A 17,779-nucleotide genomic window follows, 5' to 3' on the forward strand; every position below is an offset into this window, starting at 1 on the left:
GATAAAGATGTTACTCAACTTCTGCTTCTGTCCATGAGAGTAATTACTATATTTACTGATTTTCTTTCTGCTTCAATCCTGGCCCCAAATGAGAAGCCAAGCAAGAAAATTGTTATATGATTAAATTTTCCTTATTGTTTGTTCAGTAGCCTGCAGAAGCCCCTTGGGGATTCTGAGAATATCAATCAATTTCATAGCTAGTAATGAGGTCAGGGGCAGCGGCCCAGAGTACCGGACTGCGACGGCCCAGGAGCGGCCTAGAGGAGCTACCCCGCGTCCGAGGTCGGGGGGCCGGCGACGAGAGGAGTTACCCCGCATCCGTGGTCAGGGGCGGTGGCCGGGAGGAGATACCCCACGCCCCTAAGCCCAAGGCCAGGGGCGACGGGTGGGAGGAGCTACCCCACGCCCCCATGCCCGAGGCCAGGGCCGGCGGCCAGGAGGAGCAACCCCACGCTGGAGGCCAGGGGCGGTGGCCGGGAGGACCAACCCCACGTCCAAGGAGCTGTGGCTATGCGGGCGCAGAAGGGCCTAGAGGAGCTATCCCACGTTGAAGGTCAGGAAGGGCGGCGGTGAGGAGATACCCCTCGTCCAAGGTAAGGAGCAATGGCTGCGCTTTGCTGGAGCAGCTGTGCAGAGATACCCCACGGCCAAGGTAAGAGAAACCCAAGTAAGACGGTAGGTGTTGCAAGAGGGCATCAGAGGGCAACCACACTGAAATCATACTCACAGAAAACTAGTCAATCTAATCACACTAGGACCACAGCCTTGTCTAACTCAATGAAACTAAGCCATGCCCGTGGGGCAACCCAAGATGGGCGGGTCATGGTGGAGAGATCTGACAGAATGTGGTCCACTGGAGAAGGGAATGGCAAACCACTTTAGTATTCTTGCCTTGAGAACCCCATGAACAGTATTAAAAGGCAAAATGATAGGATACTGAAAGAGAAACTCCCCAGGTCAGTAGGTGCCCAATATGCTACTGGAGATCAGTGGAGAAATAACTCCAGAAAGAATGGAGGGATGGAGCCAAAGCAAAAACAATACCCAGCTGTGGATGTGACTGGTGATAGAAGCAAGGTCCGATGCTGTGAAGAGCAATATTGCATAGGAACCTGGAATGTCAGGTCCATGAATCAAGGCAAATTGGAAGTGGTCAAACAAGAGATGGCAAGAGTGAATGTCGACATTCTAGGAATCAGCGAACTGAAATGGACTGGAATGGGTGAATTTAACTCAGATGACCATTGTATCTACTACTGCAGGCAGGAATCCCTCAGAAGAAATGGAGTGGCCATCATGGTCAATAAAAGAGTCCAAAATGCAGTACTTGGATGCAGTCTCAAAAATGACAGAATGATCTCTGTTCGTTTCCAAGGCAAACCATTCAATATCACAGTAATCCAAGTCTATGCCCTGACCAGTAACGCTGAAGAAGCTGAAGTTGAACGGTTCTATGAAGACCTACAAGACCTTTTAGAACTAACACCCAAAAAAGATGTCCTTTTCATTATAGGGGACTGGAATGCAAAAGCAGGAAGTCAAGAAACACCTGGAGTAACAGGCAAATTTGGCCTTGGAATATGGAATGAAGCAGGGCAAAGACTGATAGAGTTTTGCCAAGAAAATGCACTGGTCATAACAAACACCCTCTTCCAACAACACAAGAGAAGACTCTATACATGGACATCACCAGATGGTCAACACCGAAATCAGATTGATTATATTCTTTGCAGCCAAAGATGGAGAAGCTCTATACAGTCAGCAAAAACAAGACCAGGAGCTGACTGTGGCTCAGACCATGAATTCCTTATTGCCAAATTCAGACTTAAATTGAAGAAAGTAGGGAAAACCACTAGACCATTCAGGTATGACCTAAATCAAATCCCTTATGATTATACAGTGGAAGTGAGATATAGATTTAAGGGCTTAGATCTGATAGATAGAGTGCCTGATGAACTATGGACTGAGGTTCATGACATTGTACAGGAGACAGGGATCAAGACCATTCCCATAGAAAAGAAATGCAAAAAAGCAAAATGGCTGTCTGAGGAGGCCTTACAAAATAGCTGTGAAAAGAAGAGAAGCGAAAAGCAAAGGAGAAAAGGAAAGATATAAACATCTGAATGCAGAGTTCCAAAGAATAGCAAGAACAGATAAGAAAGCCTTCTTCAGCGATCAATGCAAAGAAATAGAGGAAAACAACAGAATGGGAAAGACTAGGGATCTCTTCAAGAAAATCAGAGATACCAAAGGAACATTTCATGCAAAGATGAGCTCAATAAAGGACAGAAATGGTATGGACCTAACAGAAGCATAAGATATTAAGAAGAGATGGCAAGAATACACAGAAGAACTGTACAAAAAAAGATCTTCATGACCCAGATAATCAGGATGATGTGATCACTGACCTAGAGCCAGACATCCTGGAATGTGAAGTCAAATGGGCCTTAGAAAGCTTCACTACAAACAAAGCTAGTGGAGGTGATGGAATTCCAGTTGAGCTATTCCAAATCTTGAAAGATGATGCTGTGAAAGTGCTGCACTCAATATGTCAGCAAATTTGGAAAACTCAGCAGTGGCCACAGGACTGGAAAAGGTCAGTTTCCATTCCAATCCCAAAGAAAGGCAATGCCAAAGAATGCTCAAACTACCACACAATTGCACTCATCTCACATGCTAGTAAAGTAATGCTCAAAATTCTCCAAGCCAGGCTTCGGCAATATGTGAACTGTGAACTTCTTGATGTTCAAGCTGGTTTAGAAAAAGCAGAGGAACCAGAGATCAAATTGCCAACATCTGCTGGATCATCAAAAAAGCGAGATTTCCAGAAAAACATCTATTTTTGCTTTATTGATTATGCCAAAGCCTTTGACTGTGTGGATCACAATAAACTGTGGGGAATTCTGAAAGAGATGAGAATACCAGACCACCTGACCTGCCTCCTGAGAAATCTGTATGCAAGTCAAGAAGCAACAGTTAGAACTGGACATGGAAAAACAGACTGGTTCCAAATAGGAAAAGGAGTACGTCAAGGCTGTATATTGTCACCCTGCTTATTTAACTTCTATGCAGAGTACATCATGAGAAACGCTGGGCTGGAGGAAGCACAAGCTGGAATCAAGATTGCCAGGAGAAATATCAATAACCTCAGATCTGCAGATGACACCACTCTTATGGCAGAAAGTGAAGGAGAACTAAAGAGCCTCTTGATGAAAGTGAAAGTGGAGAGTGGAGAAGTTGGCTTAAAGCTCAACATTCAGAAAACTAAGATGATAGCATCTGGTTCCATCACTTCATGGCAAATAGATGGGGAAACAGTGGAAACAATGGCTGACTTTATTTTTCTGGGCTCTAAAGTCACTGCATGATTTGGGAGGATGGCACTGAAATATGTATAATATCATATAAGAAACGAATCTCCAGTCCAGGTTCGATGCAGGATACAGGATGCTTGGGGCTGGTGCACTGGGATGACTCAGAGGGAAGGTACGGGAGGGAGGTCGGAGGGGGTTCCAGGATGGGGAGCACGTGTACACCCGTGGCGGATTCATGTTGATGTATGGCAAAACCAATACAATATTGTAAAGTAATCAGCCTCCAATTAAAATAAATAAATTTAAATTAAAAAAAAAGAAAAAAAAATCACTGCAGATGGTGATTGCTGCAATGAAATTAAAAGACACTCCTTGGAAGGAAAGTTAGGACCAACCTAGATAGCATATTCAAAAGCAGAGACATTACTTTGCCAACAAAGGTCCGTCTAGTCAAGGCTATGGTTTTTCTAGTGGTCATGTATGAATGTGAGAGTTGGACTATAAAGAAAGCTGAGTGCTGAAGAACTGATGCTTTTGAACTGTGGTGTTGGAGAAGACTCTTGAGAGTCCTTTGGACTGCAAGGAGATCCAACCAGTCCATCCTAAGGAATATCAGTCCTGGGTGTTCATTGGAAGGACTGATGTTGAAGCTGCAACTCCAATACTTTGGTCACCTGATGGAAAGAGCTGACTCATTTGTAAAGACTCTGATGCTGGGAAAGATTGAGGGCAGGAGGAGAAGGGGACGACAGAGGATGAGACAGTTGGATGGCATCACCGACTTGATGGACATGGGTTTGGGTGGACTCCAGGAGTTGGTGATGGACAGGGAGGCCTGGCATGCTGCGGTTCATGGGGTCACAAAGAGTCAGATACGACTGACCGACTCAATTGAATATCATTTAAAAGAGTAGTTGATTTTAGGTTCATAAATATCTTTTCTCTCCTGGACTCTCCAAAAGTTTTTCCTGTCAATTCCAAAATTGGAATGTAATAATAGACCCCTCTTCCCATTCCCTGGTAATTAAATTTCTCAGTTTCACATGAAGTTTTTGAGAGGGCTGTAAGAGATTACCCTGAATTCACTGAGATATCTCTAAAGTTAAAAAAAAAAAAAAAATAGACTGGTCTTCAAAGACAATCAGGACAGCAAGTGTCTCAGAAAATGACCAAAACACTTCTCATTTGACTGGTTTCCCATATTGAAAATTAGTAGCTCATATGGTAAAGAATCTTCCTGTAATGCAGGAGACCCAGGTTTGATCCCAAGGTTGGGAAGATCCTCTGGAGAAGGGAATGACAACCCACTCCAGTATTCTTGCCTGGAGAATCTCATGGACAGAGGAGCCTGGTGGGCTACAGTCTGTGGGGTTGCAAAGAATTGGGCATCCCTGAGCGACTAACACTACTACTACTACTAAAACTGACAGGAACCTTGACATTATTCATTTCCTACCTTCTGACTTTACAAGTAAGAATCTGAGGCCAAGAAATGTATTGGAAGACCTAAACTTAAACTGCTGCCTTGACATTTCTGACCCTGATGGGCTCTAAAAGCCTAGTTTGTAAATTGTTGTCTCAATAATTTCATCAACTAGGGGGCATAACTGGCAAGGCCCTACCCAGCAGGGAAGGCTGCACACTCGGCTAGTTCTTCCACCAGCCACACCAGCTATACCCCGCCTGGTTGTCAACCTAATTGGTCTTACCTTCCTACAAGTTGGTAAAATTATTCAAAGAGACCAAGCGTGTCCCCCCACCATGGGAACCAGGGATCACCTCACTCTCCAAACACTGCAAAGTCTGTCTCCCACAGCCCCTGTGGGTTCATTCTATTCTGAATGCAATATCCACCATCCATGTGAACCTGAATGACTTGCAGTGTCCCCACAGGGACTGAGTATATGTGATTAATAAGCTGATGCCAATCTCATCTGTCTAGTGTTGAGTGTTGTATATTCAGCTAATCCCTCCTTCACCAACAAGGTGAATAGATGATCAGAACAAGGGATTTGATCAGGTATGTTAACATGACTTGTGTCAGATTCATCATTGTATCCTTATTGTGACTTGCAGATGGTAGTTAACAAATAAAGATGAGATGGTAAATGAGTAATTGCAACCATCTAATTACATCAGAAGCTTTGTTAGGTTAAAGGTCATATTAGATTGACTTTGTGTCCCAACTCTAGGGCATAAAGTAATGTCATCTTCTTGTTATGTTTGTATTTTATTTAACAACTATTTGTTGAGAATCTACCATGTGCCCGTTACTATATGCAACAAACAGACTCTGTGTCTGCGTCTTTGTGTATTAAGCTCGAAAGAGTCCTGTTCTTCCACCTCCCCTGCAGGGTGGCTGCACGCTAGCCCTCTTGAGTAGCCTGCTTAGAGAAACACTCCTGTTCCCCAGTATTTCCAACTTGATGAAGTCATCCTGAGATTCCATCAAGCCAAACTTGCCATTCCTTGTTTGTGATCTGGAATGTCCAGGCCAGGAAAAGTCTCTCATTTGCAGACCTGCTGCTTGGGAGAAAGTTTATAGTAACCTGCCAGTGAATGGCAGTGATAACTCCCTGCCTTAACTGAGAGGTCCTTATTGCTAAGACTGGCTAGTCCTGAGCTTCGTGCACATGAGGTCAGACACTGGGGTATCGCATATCTTGAGAACACTTTTCGTTTGTTTGTTTGTTTTCAAGTCAAGTGTGAGTGGATCCATGCCAATGGGAATCCACAAAAGCACTAATCTAATGCCTTGGCAATAACTTTTCTTAAATTCTCCTGTCATATTCCCAAAGACAATTGTTCTTGTTCTAGTTATCTATTGCTTTGTTTTTAAAAGACCTCAAAATTTGGTCACTTAAAACAAAAATACTAACATTAATTTCCCCCCCAAATCTGTAAATTTGGGCAGGGCATGGCAGGGATACCTCGTCTGTGTTTCTTATGGCTTCAGCTGGGGAGGTGGGGGAAGTGGTGCTCAAAGGCTGCTTACTGCAGTCATCTAAAAGTTCTCTTGTATTTATATATGTCTGATTATTGCTGGCTGCACGACAGGGCCTTAGCTGGAGCTCTCATCCAGAACATCTACATGAGGCCTCTCCATGTGGCACAGGCTTCCTCAAAATACGGTGACTGGACTAAAGAAGAGCATCCTGAGAAGGAGCACCAGTCAGAATCTGTATCAACCACCATTTCTACACGATCATCAGAAGTCACACAGCATCACTTCTGATGCATTCTTTTGGCTAGAAACAAGTCATGAAAGCTGATCCATATTCAAAGAAAAGGGAATTAGACTCCAACTTGTGGTAGAAAGCTATCAAAGATTTTTTTTACATGTTTTAAAACTACTGCTTCCAATGGCATACAAGTGGTAAAAAGAAAAACATGGTTTCTTTTGTAATCAGACAGATTGGTACATACTAGTAGCAATGAAGAAATGAAGTGAAAGAGAACAAAAGAATTCAGAATATGTATTAGATCCTGACATGTGTGTAAAGGGCTGCTTCAAGACTGGGTATGTTAGTTGATATTTTGTGGTTCTGTAGAGATGGTCTGATCATGTGCATTTGGCAGTGCTATTCAGTTACTATTCAAGTATTCTGTTTACTTATTATTATTACTTAGTTATTATTCCTCAGAAAAACATGGTCTCTAAACCAAACACTGTACTCATAGAATAAAGCAAGTTTGGATAACTGTTCTTTGGAACACTTTCTCTACCTACAATACACAGCATTTGCTGTTTAGTTTTCTCATGATGCAAAAAAGGATGACTCTTTTGTTTCTAGAATTTCATATCCGTAGTGTTTATGCTGTACTCATTTTGCCCCCTTGTGGCTTCTTATGTCCTCGTTCCGTATTTACATTTAATGTTCACATTTTTTGGAATGTAAGAAGGGAAAGTACCACTCTGTCCCTTCTGCCACATGCCTCATTTTGCATGAGAAGATTAAGACCCAGACAACTTGCGGGACTTGTCTGACGTCACACAACCAGATAGATTTAGAATTCAATATTGCTGTCTCATCCAAGTACAAAGAAGACCCACAAGAGTACAGCACTATTGTTCACTGATGAACAGGAAACAGTGTCAGGCAAGTGGGACGTCCTCCGTAAAAATAAAAATAATTAATCAATCAAGATTAGGATCAATATCTTTACATTCCATGCTTTAGGCTGTTTACTACGTGGTCTGTCTTTTTATCTTTATCATGTCTTTCTCATAGCACTTGACACTTGATTTATTTTACTTCACAACTATTTCAAATCCTTGAACTACTTTACCCATCACTCGTTTTGTCATTAGGATTATTACATTATTATTCACTTGTTCATTCAATTTCAGTGAGTACCAGCTGCCTTGGGCACTGTGCTACCTATAGGGCTACAACAAATTACTTACATTTTTTTTATTAAAAATTTTAAATTATAGTAAAATATATTACCATAAAATTTACTACCTCAACTATTTTTAAGTATACAGTTCAATAGTGTTAAATATATTCACATCGCTGTGCAACCGATCTCCAGAACTTTTTTACCTTGCAAAAATGAAACTCTGTATCCACTAAACAGCTTCCCATCGCCCCTTCCCCCAGCCACAGCTTCCACCCTTCTACTTTCTATTTCTATACATTTAACTACTTTAGATGCTTCATGTAAGTGGAATCATGCATTATCTTCGTGTGACTAGATTATTTCAGTTGGTCTAACGTCATCTACGAACAAAGCTAGTGGAGGTGATGGAATTCTAGTTGAGCTATTTCAAATCCTGAAAGATGATGCTGTGAAAGTGCTGCACTCAATATGCCAGCAAATTTGGAAAACTCAGCAGTGGCCACAGGACTGGAAAAGGTCAGTTTTCATTCCAATCCCAAAGAAAGGCAATGCCAAAGAATGCTCAACTGCTACTGCTGCTAAGTCGCTTTAGTGGTGTCCGACTCTGTGCGACCCCATAGACGGCAGCCCACCAGGCTCCCCCGTCCCTGGGATTCTCCAGGCAAGAACACTGGAGTGGGTTGCCATTTCCTTCTCCAAGTAATCTCAGCAAACATCCTCAAACATATCTTTTGTTTTGATTGAGCACCATGCTTGTCACTGAAATACTGGTGGTGGCAGGGAGTACAAAATGCTCTGATTGATCTGCCCAAGTGAGTCACATGCCCACACTTGAAACAAAGGTGGCATCAATCCCACTGAAACCACAGAAACTCGGAGTTGGGGTGGGGGTTGGGCTCGAGGCATCCGTTCATATTTTATTATTACTATTTTTTTTTTAAGGGAGATGGGAGGCTGTGTTTCTCCCTCTAAGAACAAATTTGTAAGAGAAATTATTTGTTAGATAGTCCAGGTGCAAGGTGCAGGTTGGAAAAGAATTTCCAGACACAGAATATTTCAGAAGGGAGTGAGTTTATTAGGAGCAAAAGGAAGAGATAATGTGGGCACTACAAGCATAGTAGATCCACCTCTTAACAGATCAAGAAGAGTCAACAGTTACCTGGGTTAGTAGCCAATTTTTATATCCTCAAGACAAAGAAAATTGCTGCTGGAAGGTTGGCATTAGATGATTGGTTAGGGCACTGTAAGGTGACTACTGGGGTGGGCATTTTTGCCCAATTTTGGGGCAGGAAGCTTGCTGGTGATGATCAGGGGGGCCTTTGGCAACAGTTACAAAGGGGTTCGGTCAGTTTCAGACGTGCTCTGGGTTCTCAGCTCCACTTCTTTAGCTGTGGTAGAAGGCCTCACACCTGGGGCCTCGGGGCAGGACTCAATATTATTATTTTTTAAAAGCTTTTGCTTATATGGTTTGAATAATTTAAAAAGCTAACATAATTTTTTTTTTATGTTAGAAAAGTCAGAGGAACCAGAGATCAAATTGCCAACATCCGCTGGATCATCAAAAAAGCAAGAGAGTTCCAGAAAAACATCTATTTCTGCTTTATTGACTATGCCAAAGCCTTTGACTGTGTGGATTACAATAAACTGTGGAAAATTCTGAAAGAGATGGGAATACCGGACCACCTGACCTGCCTCCTGAGAAAGCTATATGCAGGTCAGGAAACAACAGTTAGAACTGGTCATGGAACAACAGACAGGTTCCAAATAGGAAAAGGAGTATGTCAAGGCTGTATATTGTCACCCTGTTTATTTAACTTCTATGCAGGGTACATCATGAGAAATGCTGGGGCTGGAAGAAGCACAAGCTGGAATCAAGATTGCCAGGAGAAATATCAATCACCTCAGATATGCAGATGACACCACCCTTATGGCAGAAAGTGAAGAGGAACTAAAAAGTCTCTTGATGAAAGTCAAAGAGGAGAGTGAAAAAGTTGGCTTAAAGCTCAACATTCAGAAAATGAAGATCATGGCATCCGGTCCCATCACTTCATGGGAAATAGATGGGGAAACAGTGGAAACAGTGTCAGAGTTTATTTTTCTGGGCTCCAAAATCACTGCAGATGGTGACTGCAGCCATGAAATTAAAAGACGCTTACTCCTTGGAAGGAAAGTTATGACCAACCTAGATAGCATATTCAAAAGCAGAGACATTACTTTGCCAACAAAGGTCCATCCAGTCAAGGCTATGGCTTTTCCAGTAGTCATGTATGGATGTGAGAGTTGGACTGTGAAGAAAGCTGAGCGCTGAAGAATTGATGCTTTTGAAGTGTGGTGTTGGAGAAGACTCTTGAGAGTCCCTTGGACTGCAAGGAGATCCAACCAGTCCGTTCTGAAGGAGATCAGCCCTGGGATTTCTTTGGAGGGAATGATGTTGAAGCTGAAACTCCAGTACTTTGGGCACCTCATGTGAAGAGTTGACTCATTGGAAAAGACTCTGATGCTGGGAGGGATTGGGGGCAGGAGGAGAAGGGGACAACAGAGGATGAGATGGCTGGATGGCATCACTGATTCGATGGATGTGAGTCTGAATGAACTCCGGGAGTTGGTGATGGACAGGGAGGCCTGGTGTGCTGCGATTTATGGGGTCGCAAAGAGTCGGACATGACTGAGCGAGTGAACTGAACTGAACTGAACATAAATTTAATGATTGTACCAGACACTATGGTATGTATTACACATATGCACAATTAACCCTTAAAAGAGCACTGTGGTACAGATGATGTTATCACTTTTTTGATGAGAAAACTCAGGTGTACGTGGAACAGGAAGCAATAACTGGTCTTCAGTGACCCAGTTTATAAGTGGTGAAGGCAAGATTCTCACCCAGCCAGGCTGGCTTCAGAACCTCTTCTCCAACTCTATTGTAAAGGAGGGTGCTTGTCACATACAGACACTGAAGCTCAGGAAAGAAACAGAAGAATTTGTCACTTATGTCAATGCCTGGTGTTCACCATTAGGGAAGACATCAGGGACCCTCATCTGGCCAATTCAGCTTACATTTAACACTTAAGTCTTAACATTAGCAATTAAAGTTTATAGATAAATAGGGAAAATATAAATATGTAGTTTACTGTATCAAGTTATGTGATACACTGATTTAAAAATAAAAAAGAATGGTCAATGGTCCCTGTTCAGAGTCTAAGAGAGTATGATTAGCAGTTAAAAAATTTATACATGCTATTAGATCTATTCATTATCAAAAACATTGAATATTTTATTTGTAAAAACTTTAGTAACATTTCAATTTTGCAGTGAAAAAAAACATAACTGCTAAATCTCTCTGAAAATATTTTATCTTAAAAAAAAAAAAAAGAAAATTTTAACCAGTTGCTTAAGCAAGTGCCAAGATCTCTTCCATGTGCCCACATTTTCGTTTCAAGGCACACTGAATAAACAGCCAGAGCATCAAAGGTAAAATACCAAAGTTACATTAAATGTTTAGTATCTTGAAAGAGTGATTAAGGTAAGAGATTTTTCACATTTTCTTTTAGAATCACCATTCTTTAATGTAGTATTGGAAAAAAAAATGCACAAACATGGAGGAAGAATCATTCCAGAGTCAATTTTTTCACTAGATTTGTGATATTTGGGCTTCCCTTGTAGTTAAACTAGTAAAGAATCCGCCTGCAATGCAGGAGACCTGGGTTGGGAAGATCCCCTGGAGAAGGGAATGGCTACCCATTTCCAGTATTCTGACCTGGAGAATTCCATGGACAGAGGAGCCTGGCAGGCCACAGCCCATGGGGTCTCAAAGAGTTGGACACGACTGAGCAACTTTCACTCACTCATTCACTGTGATATTTAGTGGGTTCTTTTTTTTGGCTTCAATTGCATCAACTGAAAAATGCTGGAAGAAAAACTGGATGCATCGATTCATCCATTCATTCTATAAGTCTTTATTGACACCTCTCATGTGCTAGGCACGGTGCCAATGCTGTGGATACACTCTAGTGCTGAGCAAAGGCAGGTGTGAGTCCTGCCCTGACAGAGCATACAGTGTCAAACCTGGTTCAAATAATCACTTATCAAATAGTCACAGGACTCCTTAGGGCATTTCAGTGCCTAAGTTCCATGTACACATAAACACGAAGGAATAAAGCACAAATTATCATATGTGTTTATTGGAGAGATCTGATGAATCTTCCTTTGTTTCTTAGACTCATTTCCACCCCTCTCCCAGACTGTCAGCTAAGGATACTGCAAATCACTCATGGCAATTTTCTACCTGTCAATGACATAATGAATTGACCTCGCTTATTATTGTAAATAGTATTTACTGTGCATATTCAATGCTTAATTTCAGATAATATTCCACTCTTCATTTTCATCTCATTCTTGGAACTGCATTTTTTTCCAACAAGGAGAGGTTGAAAAATAATAGCTCTTAATCCTGAAGTTGGCTTCCCAGCTGGTGCTAGTGGGAAAGAACCAGCTTGCCATTGCAGGAGATATAAGAGACATGGTTTCTATCCCTGGGTTGGAAAGATCCTCTGGAGAAGGGAATGGAAACCCACTCCAGTATTCTTGCTTGGAGAATCCCATGGACAGAGGAACCTGGCAGGCTACAGTCCATAGGGTGGCAAAGAGTCAGACATGACTGAAGTGACTTAGCATACTCGCACACTCCTGAAGTCTGTTGTGATGTCATTTTGTTTCTTCAAAGAGTTTCAAAGGTAAGAACTAAAGAAAGAGACAGGTGGGTTTGTGCTTATAGCTGTAATAAAATATACCTAGGGTTCCTCCTTTCTTTCAGATCTCAGTTTTGTTGATACAACATGGATAAAAATGTGAAGTGAAGTGTCTTTACTGAATAATTAATGACCTGAGGCTAGCGAGAGGTAGACTTCTTAATTGCTTATTTATTACAATTCCTCTTTGGCAGTTCTTCTCTGAATTGCTTCATATACCTTAGGACAGGTTGTTAATTAAATCTTTTGTAAAGGTTTGGTTTTACCTGTAAAAACTACAGGTCCCTGATATCTCTAAGTTGGGCTGAACGTGTGAGAGGAAGAGGCTATTTGTTGAGTGCCAACCAATGGCTTTGTTTAGAATATTTTTGCCAGCAGCTCTTCCACCTCAGGCTGTTATTTCATGAAATGATACATGCACAAGTCACTGCTTCTGCAACCACCCCTCCAGCTCCACCGGAAGTGGATGTGGTTGGCTTAGTAGAGGGCACTCTTCCCTCTGAATCTAGCTTATGTGTACTGCTGGGAAGAAAGCTGGTATCTCTGGAGTTGTTTTTCTCTAGGGTAGGCAAGAGGCTCTGATAAACTGCAGTCATTATAAGTTTCTGGCTCTGTCACAACAGCAAGGCTGCTTTGATGTAGAAGAAGTTAGGCAAAAATTTTGATTGATAATGAACATATCCAAATCTTAAAATTTCACCCAGGTTTTACTGTTGATATGATCCTTCTTTGCAAACATTTGTACTTCCAGAAAAAAAGCTAATAAATATTTGCCTTGTGTCGCTTGTAGATTTACTGTTATCTACTGTTAGCTGTAGGGAATCATTGAGGCCAAATTCTCATGTTAGGTTTTCTTTTTTCTTGTGCCTCTGCACAGAAGGTCCATGAAAATATAAAGCTAGTTTTAATGATTCATTCTCTGGTAGAGTAATACATCTGGAGATGGGCTCTTTAACCTGAAACTTTCTTAACCCTTAAAGGATACTTAACTACAAGTGGCTTGGCTGATGGTGAAAAGTGAGACATTTCAACGTCTAGCAATTTTGCCACTGGGCAGCATCAATAAAGGACTGAATAAGGGTAGGGGTTGGAGAAGGGGCAGGTGGGAGAGTGTGTAGCTTGAGAAGACCAGATGGGTGATATCCTACTGTTCTTTTCAATCAAATACTCTTCTCTCCTTCTCCACTCCAACCCCTGTTACACACACAAAGGTTGAGAATCAATACTGAATTAAAACCTTGAAGAGCTAATCCTCCAACCCAGCAATGCCAAAAGGAAGATAAATGGTTAATTATTCATAACATCATCAAAGACAAGCCCTGAGGTCTTGTTAAGGCCTTGTACTCATGTATGATAACCTGATGGCACCACACACTTGTAACCATTTTTATAAACATGATGAATACTAATGGCATCAAAGAATTCACTTAGACTTTTTGGAATTTTCAGTGATGCCAGACACTGTTTTATACTTTATGTGAATAACAGTTCTGTAAGTATTTAATGAATAATTTTTAACCTACTTGGGGAATGCACACTGTTTGGAAATTTGCCTGAACTCTCTGGAATCCTAGAAAATGCACAACAGGTATATGGGGTTTCACACACAAATTTCATGGGATTTGTGAAGTCTCCTTATGGACCTGGGCTTCCCTAGTGGCTCAGACAATAAAGAATCCACTTGCAATGCAGGAGACCTGGGTTGGATCCCAGCGTTGGGACGATCCCCTGGAGAAGGAAATGGCAACCCACTCCAGTGTACTTGCCTGGGAAACCCCATGGGCAGAGATAATCCCATGGGAAATCCCATGGAAGAACTCAATATTTGAAAGCAAATTGGGCTAGGTAATGAGGACTTCACGGAATAGTTTTCCTGTCTGAATGACGATGCTGTCAGCCACCTGCACAATGCACAGTGATCTTGGGGGTTTTCTTATGATTACCAGCATTCCCTCCCCTTTTTCTTCCATTAGAACATGGCACTGGCTTATTCATTCACCTGCTTGTCACATTCCTTACTCTTTTTTGAGAGTAAATAGATTGCTATCTTATTTTTCTTCCTTCTCTAGAATGGTTCTAAAGACTTTACATGGCCCCATGTAAAGGTACTTATTGCATGCAGGATGAGGCTGACAAACCACAACCTGTTAAGAGAGAGAGGGGAAATCCACCGGAAAGTGGCTTTGGAAGGAACTTCAGGTTCGTTGTGGGTAACCAGGCCCACAGAGAGCAATGAATTACATAAACACAAATGAATATGTCTGTATTTTGTGACCCCCCTCCCACTCACCCAAAGTCAGGCACTTAGTCACTTCTTCCTCCGTGTCTCCTTTTCTCTGTTATACCTCGATTATAGCTGCTATCACTGCACTGGAATTATTTGTTTATGAGTCTGTCTCTCTTACTAGACTATGAGCAATTCCAAGACAGAGTCCCTGGCTTATTTATCTCTGTACCCCATCCAGTGTCTGGGTTAAGAGTGCAGGCTTTGGAGTCAGACTGTCTGCATTCAAATCCACGCTCTGTACATGGGAGGAGGGCCATTAGGGCAAGCTACTTGTCTGAGACTTGGTTCTCTTCCTTTCCTCCTTCCTTCCTCCCTCCTTCCCTCTTTCTTCTATCTTTTCTTCCTTTCATCCCTCAATTTCCTTTGCACCTAAAAATATCACATTAATAAGTTGTATCAGTTTATTGTGAAGAGTAAATGAAATGCTGTTTATCACAGTGACAGTCACTATAGACAATAATAATGGTATCTCAATTCCGTGTCCGACTCTGTGATCCCATGGACTGTAGTACGCCAGGCTTCCTTATCCATCACCAACTCCAGGAGCTTGCTCAAACTCAAGTCCATTGAGTCGGTGATGCCATCCAACCATTTCATCCTCTCTCATCCCCTCCTCCTTCTGCCTTATATCTTTCCCAGCATCAGGGTCTTTTCCAATGAGTCATTTCTTCACATCAGGTAGCCAAAGTATTGGAGCTTCTGTTTCAGCATCAGTCCTTCTGATGAATATTCAGGACTGATTTCCTTTAGGATTGACTAGTTTGATCTCCTTGATGTCCAAGGGACTCTCAAGAGTCTTCTCCAACACCCAAGTTCAAAAGTATCAATTTTTCAGCATTCAGCTTTTGTTATGGTCCAACTCTCACATCCATACATGACTACTGGAAAAACCATAGCTTTGACTAGGGACCTTTGTTAGCAAAATAATGTTTCCACTTTTTAATATGCTGTCTAGGTTTGTCAGAGCTTTTCTTCCAAGGAGCAGTATCTATTATTATATCTATTATTATATAAATTAGTATTACTATTGATTCAATAATCAACTGATTATTGAATTAATAATCATTTCCATGCAAAGAGCTATCTCTCAACTTGTCTGTTAAATTGTCTCAAGGGTTGGAACGCTTTCCTTTTTGGTTTTCTACGTGTACCAGGCATCCAGTGAAAGTTTTTGACTAAACCTCTGGATATGTAGCTGCATACACCTATTTTCTTTGGAGCCCATAGATGCTAACATGTTAAGTGTAGAGGGTTTTTCTCCTGAGGCCAATGCAGAAATGCAGATGAAGTTCTTTTAGCATCCATCCTGCAAAAGACAAAATCATTCATAAGCACTGTAAACATGAAGCTGGGCTTGTACTTCTTGATATCACAGACAAAAGGGGTCTTTTTATGCTAAGAAAGCTTGGCAGGAGGTAGTAGAGTGGTAGATCAAAGTGGAGGCCTCATTGCCGACTTGGTTTGAGAGTTTGAGACTTAGCAAGTGGAAAGAAACAAGCAATTGAAACTGCGACTCTTTGAGATTCTGGATATGAACAGGGTGACTCAGAGAAACTTGCATTTTCTCTTCAAAGCCTGGCATTGATGCAGGAGTCTGTGGTAACACTGCCCTCTTCTGTTTTTCTGTATTGTTAATATTAATAACGTACTTGCATGTGTGCTAAGTAGCTTCAGTCATATCCCACTCCCTGTGACCCTATGGACTGTATGTAGCCCACCAGGCTTCTCTGTCCATGGGGATCCTCCAGGCAATAACACTGGAATGGGTTGCCATGCCCTCTTCCAGGGAATATTAATACCACGACTTCTCAAATCTGGTTTGAAGATCCTGACATGAATTTTCATTTTCCAAGAAATGCTTACTTAAGGCAGAGAGGAAAATGAATCATATGTTTAATGTAAAGCATGATGACTTGACCATTAAAAAGCAGGTTTTGTTATGAGGTGTTCATTCAATTCCATCATAGCTGGGTATTATATTTCAGGGGAATGGATGAAGTAAAGGATCATAATCAAATCAATCAATTCATTTATTGATTTGTGATCTGAGGAGCTACTACATTACTCCTAGTTCTTAAAACTTCCATATTCTTCCCTTGGAAGTTAAAACATGACCACTGGTTGCCGCCCTGTGACTCTTGCGTTTCCCACATATCCTCTCAGAGTAAGAACAGTTAGAGAGTTGTGAATGCCAATTCTTCACACACCAACAGCCAGCACCACCTTCTGTCAATAGTATTGTGTGAACTGCTTTGTAACTGTTTTATCCTTTCCTTCTAAGTCCCTCTGTGTATCTCTCTAAAGTAGTTAAAGCATAAGACTTTGAATCTGTACCAAGGAATTTGGACTTTATGAACAGCAGGGAACCAATTGACATATTCAGGCAAAGGATGACATCTTTAGAAGGATGACACTGTCAGCTTTGTGTTGAATGAATTGAGATGAAAAACCTTGGAAGGAGGGAGAACATTAGCAGATCTGTGTAAAGTACCATCTCTAGTACCTCCATGATGCATCCAAAATCCTCACGTTTTCCCTCATTGTTGCTTCCTTAACCCTAGTCAAGTCACTGTCATCTATGGCCTGGATCCCTGCAACACTCTTTACTCTGCGCTATAGTCAATCTTGCTTCCCTACAATTCATTATCCCCAAGGCAGTCAATGTCAACGTTAAAAAACAAGTAGACGAGAACACGGAGCTTCCCAGGTGGCACAGTGCTAAAGATTCTGTCTGCCAGTGCAGGAGGCACAAGAGAGTGTGGGTCTGATTCCTTGGTCAGGAAGATCCCCTGTGTAAGGAAATGGAACCCCACTCCAGGATTCTTTTTTTGAAACTCAGAGAGATGAAGATTCTTATGTAAAGTCACAAGATGGGTCACAGATAAAGTTGGGACAGGTGAGGCTCTAGGGCTGGCCCTTGCACAGAGGCAAGCTCAGGGCAAGGGCTTGTGTGCAACTGTGGGTGTCCCACCTGACAGCACCCTCACAACAAACACGGGCTCCAGAGCACCCGAAGGGCTCTTTATTGTGGGCGAGACCCCCAGCCAAAGGAGTGCTGCAGCTCCGGACCAGCCCCAGGCACTGCC

Source organism: Bos javanicus, chromosome 7, assembly GCF_032452875.1.
Source record: "Bos javanicus breed banteng chromosome 7, ARS-OSU_banteng_1.0, whole genome shotgun sequence".
Taxonomy (NCBI): domain Eukaryota; kingdom Metazoa; phylum Chordata; class Mammalia; order Artiodactyla; family Bovidae; genus Bos; species Bos javanicus.